General features: G+C 38.1%; 1 long non-coding RNA gene across 1 annotated transcript in view; it reads left to right on the top strand.

Moving 5' to 3' along the window:
- LOC135320284 (uncharacterized) overlaps positions 1-19,638 on the top strand; it is a 262,059-nt gene that overhangs the window by 54,215 nt on the left and 188,206 nt on the right. The window lies entirely within an intron of this gene.

The following is a 19,638-nucleotide window of genomic DNA, read 5'->3' as shown; positions in this document are numbered from 1 at the left end:
TTATTTTTTTCATATAATAATAAGGCCAATTAACAGGAGACAGACTGCAGAATATTTTTCTTTCTTCATCGGACAATGAAATGGTTCCATGTATGTGTGTGCAGGTGTGTGTGTGTGTGCAGTATATTTGATATTATTCTGATTAGACTTTTCCTTTGAACTCTAAAAAATGTTTGTTCATTGTTGAAGCTAGTAGACAAAATAAAATGAGACAAATGGGAGAAAAGAGGTAAACAGGCAGAATGAATAATCCTTTCATTGCCAGTTAATTGTATTCTAATCTTGGTTTATTCCAATAGTTCTGTAGTCTGTAAAACATACTGATCTCTAGTATAAAGCCGCACCTGGATTTGCTTAATTAAGATATTTAAAGGGAATAGGGTACTAGCACTGCAAAAGAAGAGAGGAAAAGCTGCATGGAACAGGAAAGGTGTTGATGGGGCTGTCTTGAGTGTGGAGACATTTTAAGGCTGTCTGGTTTATGGACCAAATGCATCAAATACAAACTACAAGGGAGAGTAGGGATGATCCAGGCTAGTCCCTTCATTTTACAGATTGTGTTTCTAATCATCCTCTCTGGTAAGTATTGTTTGAGACCCTGCATGTGAAGAAACCTTCAATAAGGTAAACAATCTCATTAAATTTAGCATTATTTTTAAAATTCAAGTTTTTCAGGTTTTCCAGACAAAATAAAGAGAAAGGTCTCTGTGTGTGTATGTGGCGTATCTACAGTCTTTGTGGCCCTGTGTTGCATTCTGACATGGGAAATAAGGTTCTAAAACTTGGTGAGAAGTTGGTCATTAAATTATTGCTACTGTTTTTTGAACAATGTCGATTGTGCTGTGGTTTTCTTCCCCCAAAACCTTTAATATAGGGTTATATTTTTTATGGTTTTGAAGTTTTTAGTGACTCCGTTAGGAACATTTGTAGTGAGACTGAATCATATTCACGATATCACTTCCTTGCTGGGGAAAGAGCAGTGAAATTATTGCAATAAAAACAAGATGCTTCTGAAAAACAAAAATAGGTGGTTTTTATTCAAATGGATATGCAGTGCTTAAGCAGCACGAGCGGAACAGGTAGGCTGCAGTGTCGCTGCGGATTTCTTTACAGGAGAGAAAAATCTGGTGTTGATTACTTCAACTCTATGCCGACTCTGGAAGGCGGTTTCAATTAAAACTTTCCCCCTAGCTTTAGAGGCAAATCTTTTTCTTCTTTATTAAAGTTGGTTTGGGGATGAAACTTTTGAAACCAGAAAGAGCCATATCATTAAGAGTTTAGATTCAGTGTGTGGAAAGCAAGATAAAAAAATCCAGATTTCCTTTGTAGGTTTCAGGTGAAAACAATACTTTAATTATAGCAGTATTTTTAGATAAGATAAGCAAATACCCAGAGCATTGGGACCTAGTTATAACATCAGTTCGGAGCTCTGACCCCATCTGTAATTTGTTTAATGACTTGGGGTGAATATCATTCATCTTTTGACTTCAGTACCTTGTGTAAATTGGTGACTTTCTTCCTTCTTTTTATGCTGTTTTCTTTCATTTCCTGTGTCAAAATTTCTTTTCCCAAAAGGACTTGTTTTCAGTGTGCCCTAGACATTGAGAAATCCCATGATCCTCTGTTTTGCCCTTACCTTGAACCAAAGTTAATTTCCAGTGTTGAAAAGTTGGTATTCCTCCAATTGTTTCTCAGTAGATGTTCTTGACATTGTCTTTAGACAGATGAGAATTTTCACTTCTTTTTGGAAGACTTCAAAGGAGGTGATCCTTGGCGCTTCCTTTTAAACTCATCCTAATATTCAACAGACCTTCGGGTTTTGTTCTTTTTGTTTTTGAAGTTAATATTTATTTACATTTTAAGGTAAGATTTCTATACAAAGAGATGTGTGGATCTTAAGTGTATAATTTGATGAGTTTTGACAAATACATGCGACTGTGTGATTCATACTGCTAGTCAGGATGGAGAACATTTCCGTCACCTGGGAAATGTTGTTCATGGGTCTTTTCACTTAATCTTCGCTCCACAGAGCAGCGACCTTCCCAGTTTTTTTCATCATAGGTTAATTATTCCTGTTTAGAATTTCATATAAAAGGAATTACACAGTATGATCTTTTGAGACCAGTTTCTTTTGCTGAGAATAATATCTGTGAGATTCATCCATGTCATTGCTTAAATCAAGTTTGTTTCTTTTAAAAAAAATTTTGCTGTTGTTGTTGTCTGTTATTTTTAGCAGGGAGGAGGTAATTAGGTTTATTGATTTCCTTATTTATTTAATGGAGGTAGTGGGGATTGAACCCAGGACCTTGTGCATGCTAAGCACGAGCTATACCCTCCCCCACATTGACTCACTTCTAATGAGTTGAATACAGCAGAGGTGATGGGGTGCTGCTTCTGGGATTGGGTGCTCTCTATCTCTCTCTCGACTTGCTAACTCTGGGGAGAGCCAGCTTTCATGTTATGAGATGACCCTACAGAGAGGCCCATGTGGGTAAATTTGGAAGATGAACCACTGAGGCCTTGCCAACAGCCACGTGAATGAGCTCAGAAGCTAATTCTTTGCCATTTGAGCCTTGAAATGACTGTAGCACTGGCTGACACCTTGACTGCAACATCATAAGACACTCTGAACTTGAACCACCCCATTACGCTGCTCCTAAGTTCCTGACACTAAGAAAATGTAGGATAATAAATGTTTGTTGTTTCCAGCCATTAAGTTTTCACGTGATTTCTTACACAGCAATAGATAGCTAGTACAGTGCACTTAGGTGACCATGGTATTGTTTTATTTATTTTTTCAGTTTTATTGAGATATAATTGACATACAGCTCTGTAGAAATTTAAGGTGTACCACATGATGACTTGCCATACATATATTCTGAAGTGATTACCATAATAGGTTTAGTTAGCATTCATCTTATACCCCCCAAAATGTTTTTCCTTGTGATGCGAACTTTTAGGATTTACTCTTAACACTACTGCGTGATATATTTGAAAGATACTGTCTATAGTCATCATGTTGTACCGTACCCAATACTTACTTATCTTATAAGCAAAAGTCTGTACCTTTTGACAGTCTTCTTCTGATTCTCCCTCTCCTCCCCCCACTCCCCCCCCCCCCACCTCTGGTAATCACAGATCTGTTCTCTTTCTATGAGTTTGTTTTTGATTCCATGGTGTGGTTTTATATAGATTCCTCGGTGGAGGATAGTTTACTAGGAGCTTTGTGTTTCTCAGATCCACAGCAGTTAGCAGAAGTTAGGGTAATCTTCTACAGAGAAAACTTTACATAGTTTCTTCAGGCATTTTTGGAAAGTGGCTAAAGAACTTTGTTGTTTTTCTCAAAATCGAGTTTTAGTTAATCATTATTGTGAAATAGCACAAACTCATTAAACTATTCAATTAATAAGGAAGAAATAAAGAAAAAGTGAAAATCTTCCCCTAAATCACTAGCTCAACACAATAATTGTTAAAATTACACTATTCATTATCCTAGATTTTTTTTCTCCATAAAAATACACATATGTACAAGTATGCACACATTTTCACAAATGTAATCGGGCTAGATATGTTTTTTTATCTCCTTTTCCACCTTCACAGTGTAATCTGGTATTATTTCAGTGCCAACAAAAACAGACTTAAATGATCATTTTAATGATTTCATGGTGTTATGTGTCGTCATTTATCCTATTCCATGCCATTGATCAGTTACATTCTTTCTACCTTTTTTTAAGTTACAAAAAGCCACTGATAATCATCTTTGATCATTCTTTCTGCACCTATGCACTAGTTCCTTAGCATAAAATTTATCAAGCATATATTTCCAGAAGGGTATGTGCATTTAAGGGCCTTGGATACATAATCTCTCTCTCTCTATATATATATTAAAAAAACAAAAACAAAAACAAAAACAAACAAAAACCCCCCCGCATAACGGAATACTACTCAGCCATGAAAAAGAATGAAATAATGCCATTTGTAGCAACATGGATGGACCTAGAAATTATCATACTCAGTGAAGTAGGTCAGAGAGAGACAAATACCATACGGTATCACTTATATATGGAATCTAAAATATGACACAAATTAACTTATTTATGAAACAGAAATAGACTCACAGACACAGAAGACAAACTTAGAGTTACCAAAGGGGAAAAGGGATGGGTGATGGATAAATTAGGAGTTTGGGCTTTGCAGATACAAACTACTATATATAAAATAGACAATCAGGTACTACTGTATAGCACAAGGGACTATATTCAATATCTTGTAATAACCTATAATGAAAAAGAATATGAAAATATATATATACATAACTGAATTATTTTGCTGTACTCCAGAAACTAACACAATATTGTAAATCAACTATATGTCAATTAAAAAAAAAAAACAGGTTGTTAAATCCAATCGGAAAAAAAATCCAATTGACATGTTCCAGTTCTCATTTTACGTGATCTTGTAGCTTTAACCACTTCTTGAAACCATCTCTTCTTGTGGCTTCTATTATTCACGGCTCCTTGGTCACTTCTCTTTCTCTTTGCTGTTCATCATCTTCTTCCCCGCTTTTAAATGGAGTTATTTACTGCTTGAATCTAGGTCATTTCCAACTCTCTGTGCTCTCCCTTGGTGATCTAGTCTAAGCTTGTGGCTTCAAGTTTATTCTCAATACAGATAACTTATAAATCTAAACTGTAGCCCAGGAGCCCCCCTGAAATACAAACCTGTGTCTAATTGACTCCTGAACATTTTCTTGTTGATGGCCCAAAGTCACTGCAAATACCTAATGTCCAACTAAACCTGAGTTCCAATCTTCCTTCCAAATCTGTTTTTATTTAGTGCACCTTAGTTGAGTTGTGCAAGCTAGAAATCCACAGTCATACTTTATACCTCCCTCTCTCTCACTCCATCTCCAATTCTTCACCAAGTCTTACTGATTTTCCTTTCCCAGTGTCTTTTGAGTCTCTCCACTTTTCTTCCTTCCGGACAGCAATTTGTTTCTCTCCTATTAGTTCTTCACATGGAAGCTATGTATTTTTTCCCACATAGCACATGTGATATATCATCTCTCTGTCTCTCTGCCCAAAACTCTTCAATGATTTCTTAATTCTTTTAGGGTAAAGGCAAGGGTTTTGGGTGTTGGTTTGTTGGTTTCACTTTGCCTATGAGCCCTGTGTGGCATGGTTTCTACATACCTCCCTAGTCTCTTTTTTCACCTTCTTCTCCCATGATCTCAGTGATCTAGCCATGTGGTTCTTTTTTTTTCTGTCAAAGGACCTTGCATATGATGTTCTCTCTGGCTGGAACATTCTTTTCCTTCTTTCCAGTTAACTCCTTCCCATCTTCCCATTGCAGCTTTTGTCATTCTCTCAGGGAAACTATCTCCAGGGAAGTCTTTGCTTTGTTTGTCTCTTTTCATAGACCTCTGTCTCCTTAGCCTTGCATCCATTGTTCCTCAGGATGGCTAGATCTTGTCTCTTGTCAGATATCACCATTCTTTTCTGCATATATGGAGAATTTTAGGTCAGCTCTACCTAATATCTCTAAGCTTGCACACCTTTAGCCATTTTTAATACAGTTGTCAGATATGACGGTGGCTGAAATGCTAGGGATGAAGTCTCTTTTGTTCTTAGCAAATTAAAGATCCTAGAGCTCCACAGTACACCCTTCTTAAGAAATGAGGTGTCATTGGAGAGATGGGTTTATCATGAACAGTTATAAGCACGTGAAACCCTTATTTGAAAAAGGTGGGTGAGATGTGTGCATGTTTAAATCCTAATGGTAAGGATCTTGTTAAGAGGAAGAGATGCACATCCAGAGGAGGATATTCTATGGGGATGAGGTTCCTGACAATGAGGGCGGGAGAGATGTATCAGATGCTGGTGGCGAGGCTGGCCTTTTTTTTGAAACAAGAGGGAAGGAAGGAGACAGCGTGCAGTTGTGGTAGATGGCTGCCTTCAGTTTGGTTGAAAACCTCAGCATTTTGTGTGAATGATCAGGCTTGGCCATCTTTTAAAACTGAAAGAGAGATGGCGATCAGAGGTTTGCGGAGGATGGAGAGGTTTGAAAACCCTTTGCTGAGAGTGGGAGTTGAGCAGAAGAATGTGAGAGGGTTTCTGGTAATTGTGGAGGCTGCAATTCAAGTTGCCACTGTGAACTGATTGTGGTACTGCTTGCTCCATTGTGTGACCGTCTTCAGGAGCATCCAGTTGACCCTGGTGCAGGCTTACAGAGAGCAAATGTTTGGTTTCATCCGCATCAGGGGTTTACTTAGATGGGTCTGATGAAAGACAGATGGGTAATTAATTGACTTTAGAGTATTTGCTGATTTTTTTTTTGAAATGCTAATTGTGGATTCTCCTGTGGCCAAAGAGGAAGATGAAAAAAAGTAGAAAGACTAATGTTTGGGAGAAAGCAGAGAGGTCAGTGACTCTGTGTTCCAAATGAGGACAAAGTATAATGAATAAAAATTATTTCATTTCCCGCCAACATTTGGAACTGTTTCCTACTGTTTATCTGAAACTTAGAAAACTGTTTGTGAATCTCTTGTCAACATACTATAATTAAGTTTCCCGTCTGTGGTGAATGTTACAGGAAGTACTAAGCTAATTTAATAATGTTTCATCCAATTCTAGATGTAAAATTTGACCAACCTCTAAAGAGTCTTCATGAAAATATTTCTTCATTGATTGGTTTCACCTCGTGTTTTCTTGTATTAATTAGCAAGAATAAAGGAAAGTAAATCAGTCAAGGGCCCAACAGCCAACAAATGGCACACTCAGAAGATCATTTGAATTGAGGGTTTATTTAGAAAGGAGTTATTTTAAAAAGTGTGTCTTGGTGTAGTGGAACCACAAGGGAAATAACAGTGACCTACAGCTAGTAATGGCTGAGCTTTACCATCCTAAGTATAGAAGGATGGTTGGGGGGCGGGGATTGGGCTCTGTCTGCAAGGATAGACAGCCCTATAGAACCTGGCAACCTTGGGAAATACAATGACTTTTAGTCAAGGAATATGACCAGGCCACTCAGACCTTGGGGTATAGAATATAAATACTCTGACCTCACCATTCCCTTTCCCTCCCATCTTCTCAGGGTTTCCAATTGGCTGAACTCAACTGGAAGGGAATCCCGTTGATGTGGTACAAAAAGATTAGCTCTTTGAGGCTCAGAGCAGGATGGAGAAGGATGAACATGGCTCTTGAGGGCCTAATAGAAGATACCTGGCACAGGGACAGAGGAAACTAGTATTTTTATTCCTTTTCTAATTCAGATCCTATTTTAGTCTCTTGTTACGCTTAAAGTGAGGACCTAACTATGTGATCTTCTGTAATCCAGTCTCTTTAATCATGCATTTAAAACTTGCTGTCTATGTGGTGGATACTGTTTTAGGGATTGTGTGTGTGTGTGTGTGCATGTGCATAAGACATGGTTCCGGTCTTTGAGATGCAATATGTAGTGATAGAGATAGACAGAGGGACTGTATGAATATTACCATTATATTGTGTTTATTATTATTTATGTCTCCTATTGTTTGATATCTAAAGTCCTATGGTAGTCTGAAGAATGGAGGATGTAAATTTTCACCTATATATGTTTAATATGTGTATATGTATGTGTGGAAGTTGCTTGAGGGGAAGGAATGTGATTTCAGTCTTATTCAATGCTTATTACCATCTGACTAATTTAATTGAAATGTCACACTTATTACATCATTCTCTTTTCTTGAGAACTTGTAATGACTTCCTTTTAGAGGGACTCCCAAAAGCTTCTTCCTGCTTTTCAGAGGCCTCCATCCTTTGGTCCTACCCAGCCTCTCCAGATGCATTTTCCAGCACCCTCAAATTTGAGATCAGCAGGTCTTTTCTACCCCTTCTAGTGTTTTGCAGTAATTTCTGTGATGATGTGAGTACTGCTAACATTCCCTCACCCTCAACTTAAGTCCATTTTAAACTATCGCTGCTAACCATTCAAAGTTGTGTGCAACTCCTACCTTCTCCTATTAAGTCTTTCCCAAAATTTTAGTTGATAATCAACTCTTCCTTTGCTCAATTTTGCTGGTTCTCATAGATGGTTGGACAGTCAACTTAATCTTTAGATGTTGGACATGTGATGGTTTTGCCTCCACAGGTATACTGTGAACATATCTCTTACTTCCTCTGTGTCTCCTTCAGCACTTAGGAAAGTGCTGAGTTTAATAAACACTTGGTTGGGAGTGTCATGTGACGGTACTGAGGCAAATATGCCATTGCTCTTGGAAAAATCACTCAAAGGAGATGCTTTACCAACTGAGGACACTCATTGTGTAGGAAAGATCAAGCATCATATTTGCTTGCATAAGTTGTTCATGCTGTTTTATTGCTGTTGATCTGTTGTGGAGGTTAGATCTGAGTAGATAATAAATTAGGACTTTTAGCCATAGTCCATGTAAACAAAACTGGCCTTCAATTTTAGATATAATGTATTACCCACGTGGAGCGTCATCAACTCAAATTATAACAGCTCACACTTCCTTTTGCTAGTGTTGTTGGGCTCTATATGAAGTCCTTTCAGGTTCCCTCTGTGTTAACTTCCTAATTTGAATATGTGTGTGTGGAGTCTACCACCTACGGCTCCATTAAAAGCATTGATGTGATTAATGCCTCTTCTTAGGTCTGGTTTGCTCCCTCCTGATCACCTTTTGGACACTTAAGCCCCATGTTCAAGTTACTCCTCTCCTACATATATTTTCTTTTAGGTCTTCTAATTCACTATTCCTCTAGTATTTTTTTCAACCACATTAGAAAGAGCTAAAATTCCAAGATAGAGGACCTTTTGAATAAAAAATGAGGCATTTATTGAATTTAATCATGTGTATTTGAATAGTTAATCAGTATTTATGATGTGCTAAGAGAAAAATCAGATGATAAAATGTGTACAATATTGTCTCCAATTTTATAAAAATATGACAAATAATGTGTTTTCATAAAAACATAAGAATATTTACCAAACATAATTAGCAAGTAATAAGTGTTTTTAGCAGACATTAATGTTTTTTAGCAAATATTTCTGGCTCTTTGGGTAGTGGTAGAATTGCACTTTGCCATTTCCTTTTTCATTTTTTAATTGAAGTATAGTCAGTTACAATGTGTTGATCTCTAGTGTATAGCATAAAGTCCCAGTCATATTCTTTTTCATTAAAGGTTATTACAAAATACTGAGTATAGTTCCCTGTGCTATGCAGAAGAAATTCATCTGTTTTTATATATATAGTAGTTAATATTTGCAAATATCAAACTCCAAAATTATCCCTTCTCACCTCCTTTCCCCTGGTAACCATAAGATTACTAGGTCTGTGAGTCTGTTTTGTAGGTGAGTTCGTTAGTGTCTTTTTTTTCTTTTTTGTAGATTCCACATATGAGTGATATATGATGGTATTTTTCTTTCTCTTTCTGGCTTACTTCACTTAGAATGACAATCTCCAGGTCCATCCATGTTGCTGCAAATGGCATTATTTTATTCTTTTTTAATGACTGAGTAGTATTCCATTGTCCTTTGACAATAAGCATGGCCATGTGACTTGCTTTGGCCTGTGAAGTGTGAGTGGAATATGTGTCATTTCTGAGTGGTACTTTATGAGCCACTGCGAAGTTTGTGTTTTCCCCCAGCTGCTGCTTATAATAAAGGCTATAGTAAAAGCACTCGTTCAAATGATGCCTCCATTTGCCAAGTTCCTGAGTGACCAGTGAGTGAAATGTGACCTTTTGTTATGCTAAACCACAGGGATTTGGGAAGTTATTTGTTGTTGCAGCATGAGCTATCCCATACTGAGTGGTTTGATATCCTTTTAGAATTTTCAGAAGATACAAGTAAGCAAGAAGGAGGAAAGGAAAACCGCCTGTGACCCCACACTGTAGGTATGCAGTACGTTTTTTGGGCAGTTGGGCTTTTGCATAAGCTACGCCAATTTTCCTGATTTTTTTAATACTGATTATAATTTCCATAAGTGGTAATAAAAAAGAACTGAGTCTTGTGGAGAGCCCTATTCCTAGTGTTCTGCCACCCAAGTCCCTTATCGATGTTGCTGCATCATCAGGCACACTGCTACTTAGCACTGACCCTAAGCAGATGAAGGAGTGAGTAGTTTAAGGCATCCTGAGCCTCTCTTTTCTGTTACTTTTATTGAGCCCTTCCTTCCCTTCCATTTTACCTACCTACTTAAAGATATTCCTAAAAAAGCTATCATATCCTCTTTAGCAGGAGATGAGTGCATTTAATGCTCTGCTGACTTAAGAACCCTTCAGACCTGTCTTTAATTATGTTCTTAATTATTCTTCTTGTCCTTGGAATAATGTTCACCACCTAAAGTATTTCATAATAAGATGGAATCCAGGTTAAAGAAAATACTTATTTGGTTCTCTTCTTGTGTGCATGTCCAATATATGAATAGGGGGAACAATCGAATTTACGAGGCTTTGAAACAATCACTTGTGAATAGTCACTTAGCTCAGTTGAACAGTGAATTCTAGAAGATCAGTAGGAATTTCTTTTGAGACATATAGAGGCAGACAGTGTACAGAAACCATCTTATGTTATAAACGATTACTGTGAAAGAACAGCGAAAAGATTTTCTTGTTTATTGCATCAATATTTTCTTTTATTTGCTTTCCTCTAACGCTCTCACCAACCTATTTCTCGACATACATTACAATACATCAGCTTCTGCGCCCAGGACCCTGAGACTAATGTCAGTTATAAAAGTATGGCATGGCATTTAACAAAAATTGCAAAACACATATTATGCAAATTCTCCTTCGCATCTTGAACATTAAAAGAATGAAGAATAGTATCTTTCTTTATAAATTCATTTTCTACTGTCAGAGCCAAGACTCATATGACCTTGCAACTCACAATTAGGATTGCAAAAGAACCAGTTTTTGACAGTCAGCCAACTCCATAAAAGAAAGGGAAGAGCAATTCAAAGAGTCAAAAATGGGCCGTTAGATTGAGGCATATGGGACCAGGAGATGGCTCTCCGTTTGTAAGTGAAACGCCATCATTACAGAATGACACCTTTCAGGACTTAGGTTTTAAATCCTAGAAAAAATAAGAAGGTGAAGTTGCCAAACAGATATGAGGCTTTCATGCAAATGTCTTTGGTAATTAAGGGGCGGGTGCTAAATGTGCAATATTCCTTTGAAGCAGAATTGTTTCTAAATTCAGGGGTATGTTCACACTGCAGTCTACAGTGGCAACAGCTGTTCTTAAGAGGACGCTGTCAATGTTGATAAGTTACTTTTAAAACTAAATCTGTTTGCTGAGCTCATGTTGTTTGGGCAACCATAAAGGATGAAATCTTCAAAATGCATTTTTTTTTCCCTTGGAAAAAAGGGAAACATCCTATCAATTGCAAGCAAAAGCAATTTTCGAAAAGCCCACAACCTAGAGAGATCCGAGGGTAAGCTCATTTATATGAGCGAGGGAGGGAATCACAAAGCAGATTGGAATTCTGAGTCCCTAATCTCTGGGTAACAACTTAAACTCTGAAAATGCACTGATTGCATTCTTTTAGTTCTTTGTTGGAGTGACTGAGTGTTGAACTGAGAGCTAGTTTGAATAGCTGCCCTTTGGTTTATTTTCCAGGACACACTATTTATTGTGAGTCTATTTGTTGAGAATGATATTCCAGCCAAGACACTCCTGGGCATCATTCTTCTCTTTATGTCATGTGGAACTTTGGCCATTGTTTACCTACGAGGGTGGAACAAAGCATGTAGTCTGGTGTCTGATGAGACTATACGACTCTGGCCTTCAGGAAAACGTGTGAGAAATTATTTTCTCTCTCTAGTGTGGTTCCCTTCTTCCTCCTACTCAATTCCATAACTGTTTAATCTTATTCAAGCGCCCAGACCAAGCCCAAGAGAGATGCAGTCAATCACATTGTTTATTCTTCTAATTTTTGTCTTTTTTACAAACTAACCATTTCCTTGTCTCATAAGTGTGAGGGCCTTTGACAGGTATAGAATCAGAGTGCTGGAGAGGATATTTTTAAGGTTTCTTAGTCCTTGCAGGAAATACAAAATTCCATCCCCTGTATTTGACTGATGATCTAGTTTTTGCCCAAACATGACATTTGGGGGCAGTTTTAAATGTTAGAAAAATTTCTCTTCTATTAAAGATAGTTTTACTAGTAAATTTTTACCTACTAGTTATAGTTTTGCCCTCTGCACTACAGAATAATCTCACTTGGTTGCATAATTAAGGACTGTGAACCCAAACCTTAACGGTGGGCATATTAAGACCTCAGCTCAAATTTGGCATTGAAGAGTTAGAGCTTTTTTAAGAAGAGATGATCGAGGGTGTTCAGCTTGAAGATGGTAAGGACTGAGGGAGACATGATCAGTCTCAGGTGTATGTGTGTCACATATCTGAATGGCTATTGGGTAGATGAGTAATTAAGCTTTCTGAATATGGCTCCAAAAGGCAGAATGGAGGTAGGGTGTATAGCTCTGTGGTAGAGCACGTGTTTAGCATGCATGAGGTCCTGGGTTCAATCTCCAGTACCTCCATTAAAAAAAAAAAAAAAAGGGAGAATTGGAACCAGTGGCTGGAAACCAGTGGTAGGCAGATTCTAGGTTAACCAGATGGTGAACATGGTCTGTTCTTCATTAGGAGCGCATTTAAGATTGAATAGTTGGATTTGATGACCTTCAAGGAGCTATGGCACTGTTAGAAGTCTGATGTCTAACAGGAATATAAAAGAAATACTAATATATTTAGAAGATGTATAATACTGTGTAGTTATTGACATATGAGGGATATCAGCATAATGGAGAACTATTAGATGAGACTGCTAGAAAGGAGAGAAGAATTCAAGTAATTTGGCGACTTTAAGATTGATGATCTGTCTCATGAAAGGTTATAGAACAATAGTTTTAAAAAATCAATTTTCTTATGATCTAGTTTACATAAAATAGTCCAATTTTGTTTACATTTTGATGAGTTTTGACAGATTTAGTCACTTATGTAACCATCACCACCAAGATTTCCACACCTGCCCTCCAAAAGTTCCTTTGTGCTCCTTCCTGTTCAAATCCCACTTTATGCCCTGTCTGGCTTCTTGTAGCCAGCATTATGTTTTTGAGATTTGTACATATTGCTGTGTGTATCTATGTTGTCTTCCTTTTTATTGCTGAGTAGTATTCCATTGTGTGCATATACTGCAACTATATAATGTCACCATTTGATGGACAGTTATGTTTACAATGTTTACAGTTTTTGGCTTTGTGAATAAAGCTGCTATAAACATTCACGTCCAAGTCTTCTTGTAGATGTATATTTTTATTTCTCTTGGATAAATACCTGGAAGTTCAACTTCTAAGTCATAGAGAAAGGCCTGTTTAGCTTTATAAGAAAACATCAAAGTATTTTCCAAAGTACTTGTGCCATTTTATATACCCAGCAGTAGTGTATGAGAGTTTCAGGTCTCCCGTGTCCTTGCCAACACTCGGTGTGGTCAGTCTTCTTCCTTTCAACTATTCTACTGGTTGTGAAATAGTATATTATTGTGGCTTTAGTTTGCATTTCTCCACTGAATAATGACATGCATCTTTTCTTACTGGCCTTTTGTATATATCTTCTTTCATGAAGTTGGACCAGTCTTTTCTGAGGTGGTTGGCACAGAGCAGATATAGCATTGATAGGTACTATTATTATTTAGAGAATGGTTAGTAAACTTTTTTCTGTAAAGGGCCAGATAGTAACTATTTCCAGCTTTGAGGTCTATAGACTGTTGCAACTACTCAACTCTGCCATTGTAGCCTGGAAACTGCCATAGACCATACACCCTGGTGTTCCAATAAAACTTTATTTACATAAAAATAGGTGATGGGTTAGATTTGGCTGGACGCTGATCTAGAGAAATAGTCTAAGTCCATTTTGTGGTAAATAATGCCTCTGGTTATAACATCTTTTCTCAGAAGTTAAAGACAGCCTTGAGCGGAAATGCTGCTGTACACTCAACTCTACTCATCAAATGAGAATTGGTAATGGTGAGAACTAAGGAAAAGAGGGCTGGACATCCTCAGGATGGCCGTTATATATCTTGAGTAGCTTTAAAAAGTAGATATTTAGAAATGCAACATTTCTGAGAAGCACTAAGAATTAGTGTCATCACCAGTAGGCCTTCTGAGTCTGTCTGAGGAGAACAGTCCAGAGGGATATGGGTAGTTTTGCCTTTTGTCACTCTGGTACCCATTTGTACTACAGTCAAGGAGGGTTGTGCCCCAGTGTTCGGGTTGTATACATTAGAACTTCGTCTCTGGTGTAATAAGTTGTTATTACCCTCTTGATGATTCATTTACAGCATCTCTTACAAACTGCGACTCTTGCTAATGATGAGTTTGGGTCTGAACTATTTATCCCAAGAAGAATCTAGTCAAGTGTAAATCAAGGAGGAGGAGACATTTTTCTCTAGATAGAAGATCTACTTGATTTCTCATATCCTTCAGGTGATAGATCATATTTTTCCTAGTTGACTTCTAATAGCTTTTCTCTTATCCATATATTAGTTTTACCCTTTTCTGGAGCAAATACAAAGTTAAGGTAGAAAAGCCAGTAATGTAAAGGAGACGTGTAATCATATAAACAGATTTTATGTTAAGCTTAAAAGACCACCAGCAAAATGGAAACCAACCAGTTTTATCTACTCAGACATTTTTAACATCCTGAAATTTTTCCACTGGCCACATGCCTGCCTATTTGGCCATCCTTTCCTCCCGCCTGCTGTGCTCACCATTTTCCTTCTGTAAGGTTTAGACAGTGTAGTTATTTGTTGGAAGAAAAGGCTTCAGATATTCCTCTTTCTCTGTGCTTGAAACTACAATTCTTTGATCATTCTTCTCAATTGAGAATTTTTGATCAAGTACTTAGAATATGATCAGCTCTGTATCAAATTCTGTGGGGTATATAAAGATAATAAAACACTTGATTGCTTAAAATCTAACCAGATGTGAAACAGAGGGAAGTTTTATCTGTTAATGTTATTGTATACATTGATTCATTTCCTTTAGGCTTGTAATTTTCCTGGCCTGAAAAGATATTGAAAGGTTTTTGTTTGTTTGTTTGTTTGGGGGGGGGGAACGTAATTAGGTTTATTTACTTATTTAACGGAGGTACTGGGGATTGAACCTAGGACCTCATGCATGCTAAGCATGCGCTCTACCACTGAGCTATACCCTCCCCCTGATGTTGAAAATTTTGTAGAACTTTGTGTCCAACTCATCTATTGTGATTAATTTTCTTTTTCCAATCATCAAAGAAGGCTAGAGGCCATGGTCATCTTCAAGATGAGAGCATATCTTTCATAGCTTTATTCACCAAAGGCATGGTGGCATGGCCCATAGTGTGGGTCAAGATACATTTCTTCACTTAAGCTGAATTAGCAGAGGTGTCGGTGAAAAACATAGGCTTGTTTTGGATGAGATACTAGTTTAGTATTATTCAATAACTGAATCAACCAATGTAAGTGATTCACTAGGTAAAAGAGGGAAAGGATATTTAAATTTTTTTTTCATTTGCAGGAAATGTAGTGGTAAAAGCACTTTAGGAATTGTTACTTACCAAATATTTTGAATGCTATAGGGAGTTAGGAGAGAGTACCCAAAGTACTAAATACAGAGATAGTGAATGCAGATATTGATAAAACATGTAGAGACTATTATAATTTAGTTAGAAAAAAAATGAGTCATTCAGGTGTAGGAAAGAGAATGAGATGAAATGAAATACCTCCTCACCTGTACTGCCCTGTGAGGAACAGAGCCAGTTGCCAGTTTTAGGTGCTGGACCCAGAAGTAGCCTCTGCTTGGCATGAACCCTGTGGGCAGATTAGAACATCTCAGGGAATGTTCTGAGGAAGACTTCTTTAAATGTACTGCATCTGACCTTCAGAACGCTGACGTTTTCCTTTTATTCTTACCATGTGGACTCTGAACATTTCAATTTGTAAAGTAGTTTCTCTGCATGTTGTCTGTGACGTCTAGGTTAAAAAATAAATCAGGGGTCACTTCAGGCTTACAGGCATGTATATTTCCTCCTTGAAGGCATTAATAACTCAGAAAATGGAAGCATCCCTTGTCCACTCCCAGCTCCTCCCACGCCCGCACCCCCTCACTGTCTGACTTCACTGATGCTAGGCGGGCAGGGAAGAAGCTGTGTCTTCCCTCATTACTCATCCGCACCTTACTTATCTCTGTAATCCTGAGTCAGAGGAGAAAGTATATATTTTGCTCTACAAACTTATTAATTTTTCCTGTTAAGTCGTTGGTTTGACATCGGCATTTCAATATCGTCCATTTTGCATTGGGGGAGCAGAACATAGAAAACCTTTTTTTGTTGTGTACGCCTCTTCCATTGGCCTTGAGGTGGTCCCAGCACCATGAGCCCAGACAGGTCCTCGGAGGAGAGCACCTAGGGAGATGCTGGGGAAAGAGAGTGGAAGCCCACAGTGAGAGGTGGAGGAGGCCAAGCTGGGCTCCGAGCCGGGTCTACAGGAAGGATAGGGAGAGGGGCCTGGGAGATCAGTGTGGTTATAATGCAGATACATACACACGGATAGAGAAACGCGATGGATAATCTTAACAATTCCAGAGCTCGAGATTTCCATGCCTCTGTGGCAGAATGTCCTTGAAATTGTCATTGAGCTTTGGGTAACCTTTCAGAATAAGACTTTGCTGCCAGTGAAATGTAATGGGCTTTGTCTTTATTTATATTCATTTTAATAAAGGAGAATAAATAATCTCTTCAAATGCATTCTTCTTCTCCAATGAACACACTTGACAGGAGTCGAAAGGGAGGGAAAAATACCCTTATTTGCTCCCTGTTGAATATATGCAAAAATAAATCTATTATGAAGCTCCCTTGAATAAGCATGGCTTAGCTATTACAACATTATATCTAACCTTCCAGTTCAACTACATGAGTATATACTTAAGCACTGAAAATTATTATGAGATGCATTGTCAAAAAACACATTTCAAAAGTAGAAATGCATTTAGGTTTAATAGATATTTAAGTGATTAGGGTTGTGGAAGATTGTTTTGGGGAGCTATAACAAAGTATTTATTCCTATATTAACAATGCAGGTATTAACAAAGGATGACTGGATAGATTATAAAATCTGAAAGTACATTAAAGGCATTTTTCAGGGTAAAATATGAGATTTTTCTCTTAACAGTGTATTAGTTTTAGGGCTCTGTGTGTGTTGTTTAAAGGAAGCAATGGAATTGTTCTCAAACTTTACTTAACACACTGAAGTGCTCAAAGAGTTAGTGGGGAACACAAACTTGATTTATGTATAAGAAACGTCATCCTGTTGTAGGGGTATAATTGGCAAGACACTGTTCTTAATGTGGCAAGTAAAAGGCACCTGGAGAAGTAACTGGCCAGGCAGAAGTGAGGGACCCAGGGAACGTGTGAGCACACACTGTCATGGACTGGTAACACCTGCAGAAAAGCACGAGAATCACAGAGCTATGGCTGGCCAGGGGCATGGCCTTAAAGTGGTAAGTCAAGTATGGGTCATGTGAGGCTCGTTGCAGGTTGGGGAGAAACCACCAGGGACGAAATGGAGTTCGACGGCTCACCCCACCCTATGACTGCCTCCACTGTCACCTTAGTGGTGGCAGTACAGTCTATGGACTATCCTTCCTCATGAGACTTAACAGTTTTTAATGATATACCTTCCTTAATGCCATCCTAGAACCCAGGGTAATCACAGGAGTCTCAGCACTCTTAAGGACCTTTCAAAGGATCTATTACAGATTCAAGGTCATATTAATTAAAACAATTATAAAATTTTGGGCACAAATGAAGTATAAGTTGAATAGAGGTATACATTCCCATCACGGCTCTGTAGAATCAGACAGCAGAGTTCTGTTTTTATGAATTCTTGGGGGTTACTGTTGAAGACTTAGGTTGTTTCCAAATTTGAGTTTTTGATTTTTAGCATATGTCTATTTAAAAAATCGGTTGTATTTCTGTAGAGCCACACATTGTGTTACTCTATCACCAGGTATTTTACACTGCTTTATCAGGTGGGTTAGGTATTGGCAAGCATAACTAGGGCTGGACCTGAGCGTTCCAACAAAGCACAAAATAACCCGTGTATATTAAACTCAGTAATGGGTGAAAAGAAGCTATAACTGTTACTCTGAACTCATAAGTGAATCCAGGGATCAGGAATTCCTCTTGTATGTGTGCATTATTTATTTGCACAAAATTAGGCTGATAAAGAGAAGTCTTTTTTTTTTTTTTTTGACTCTGTGTATGTCTGTGTAAGTTTTACTTTGCTCTAAATGTAGCTCACAAGATATAACCCCAACAGGGAATTGATTTTATATGCAAAATTTCAGAACCAGCCAGAGCTGTTTTAACCTTGATAAGTGATAGGAACCTAAGGACTAAAAGGCTGGCTGTGTGTGTGTGTGCGTGTGCGTGTGCGTGCACACGCATGCACAGAATTTCAGAGCCCAGCACTTTTCTGTAAAAATAACCTGTGATTTTACTAGAACCTGCCCTGCCCTTAAATACTCGGGTCCTCTTTCTGCCATGCTTGATACTAGAAGACTCCCAATGCCAGGGTGCTTCTCTGGGCAGTGAGACTGGTGTGTACCTGCGCTTCTGCCTCTTCTGGGTCTAGGGAGTCACCTGGGAATAGCATTTAGCCAGTGTTGGTTGCTGAGTCTTGCAGCATCATCATGGGTCTGTTGCAGAGTGGTTCTGCAACTTGCTGGAAGCTTTTCATCAGGCTTCTTCTCTGGGGGAAATGGCTGTAGAAATGCGTGCACCACAGGGATTAGGTTGGGTCCAGCAGGCCTAATGATAACCAGACTGGTTGGGACAGCCTGGTTCTTGCTGGAGCCTAACCAGTTCAACTGGAATGGAACCAGTTTGGGGAATGAGGCAAGTCTAGCAGCTGTTTAACTTCCTGTGTTCAGCTAACTGGGAAGCTTCCAATTTACCTGGCAGTCTGTTTTGAATAAATAGGAAAAAATTGTCCAAAATTTTTATCTCTGAGTTAAAATTCCCAGAGAAATAGTTCTCTTTCCAGGAGTCCTCTCCAAGTTGTAATAAACCACCTGCCTTCCGTAGGCAGAGTCCACAGAAGTAGAATATTGACCAACACAACTGCTCACATTTCATTTCATTTCATTGCTGACTGTAGCCTCCTCTCAGAACCCTGTATCCAGGTTACATGGTCATCTTCTTACTTAGTTGTAAAGGTGTTAGCGTTGGGTCTCTTGTTTTATTAATTTTTCTGGAAAAGAATTGGTTATAATAAACTTATTTGTGTATGACTGGAAAGATATCAAAGCTCTACTTAGAATCTGTTTGATACAAGAAATAATTTGGGGCACTTTATGCTTGAGTGTCCAGATTGATAACTGGTTTTAAGAAAACACAAATTATATTTAGGATAACAGGGGTTTAATATGCAAACAGAGATGGAAGGAGATTAGGCAAAGTAGAAGGAAAATTTGAGGCATTGGACATCATCTTCAAGGAGAATATCATGATTGCCAGGAGTCTGTATAATACATATCTTTTCTAGTATTTCTTCTGTTTTTCCTGTTATTGGTTTTATTTTATTTAAAAAGCTCTTTT

The sequence above is a fragment of the Camelus dromedarius genome, chromosome X, assembly GCF_036321535.1.
Source record: "Camelus dromedarius isolate mCamDro1 chromosome X, mCamDro1.pat, whole genome shotgun sequence".
Lineage (NCBI taxonomy): Eukaryota > Metazoa > Chordata > Mammalia > Artiodactyla > Camelidae > Camelus > Camelus dromedarius.
The sequence above is the reverse complement of the archived record's forward strand: the minus strand, read 5'-3'. Positions and strand labels throughout refer to the sequence as shown.